The sequence below is a fragment of the Triticum aestivum genome, chromosome 4B (genome assembly GCF_018294505.1).
Source record: "Triticum aestivum cultivar Chinese Spring chromosome 4B, IWGSC CS RefSeq v2.1, whole genome shotgun sequence".
In the NCBI taxonomy this organism is placed as follows: domain Eukaryota; kingdom Viridiplantae; phylum Streptophyta; class Magnoliopsida; order Poales; family Poaceae; genus Triticum; species Triticum aestivum.
In genome coordinates, this window is record NC_057804.1 from 616,723,833 (window position 1) to 616,724,781 (window position 949).

A 949-nucleotide genomic window follows, 5' to 3' on the forward strand; every position below is an offset into this window, starting at 1 on the left:
AGCGTCGCCTCGACACAACAACGCTTCAAGGGTTTGGGGTGGCCTCGACGACAACGCTCTTTTAACTTGGTAAATTTGGGTGGCCTCGAGAGAGTTAATTTGTCGGGTAGGGGCGCGACGGGAGGGGGTAGGAGACCAACATCGTTTTCTCTCTAGGGTTTGGGTGTCCTCGAGAGTTTTGGTTGAGCGAGAGGGCCGAGGGGGGGGGGTGCTGCCGTTGTAAAAGTTATCACGGTCGAGAGGGGGTATATATATCGACCGCCCCTCATGTTGAAGTTATCTCGAGGGGGTTATATCGACAACGACGCGACAACGACGAGAAAGGAAAATAATTAATGAAAAGGAAGAAAAGAGGAAGAAGGAAGAAGGAAGAAGAAGAAGAAAAAAAGTGGAGAAGAAGAAAGGAATAGAGGAGAAGAAGAAAAAATAGAATGTTTCTATTTTTTCTTCTTCTCCTCTATTCCTTTCTTCTTCTCCTCTTCTTTTTCTTCTTTTTTCCTCTTCTTATTTATTTCTCCTCTTCTTCCTCTCCTCTTCTTCCTCTTCTTATTTTCCTTTTTCCTCCCATTCTTTTTCTTCTTCTTCCTTCCTTCTTCCTTCTTCCTCTTTTCTTCCTTTTCCTTATTTTACTTTCTCCTCTACACTAACCTAAAATGCACTAACCTAAAATCGATATCTACTAACAACCTAAACAAAAAATTAATACATATATGAAAAAACATATATAAAAAAATGCTATGAACATTATATTCATACATACATATATAGCCACATCCATTCATCATATATATAGCTACCACATACATATATACATTATATATATGAAAAAAATGCAATGAACAATACACTTATGAAAAAAAATACTATGAACATGTACACACATATATATACACATACAAACACATATACACAAAAAAATGTAAAAAATTGCTATGGAAATTGCAAGGGC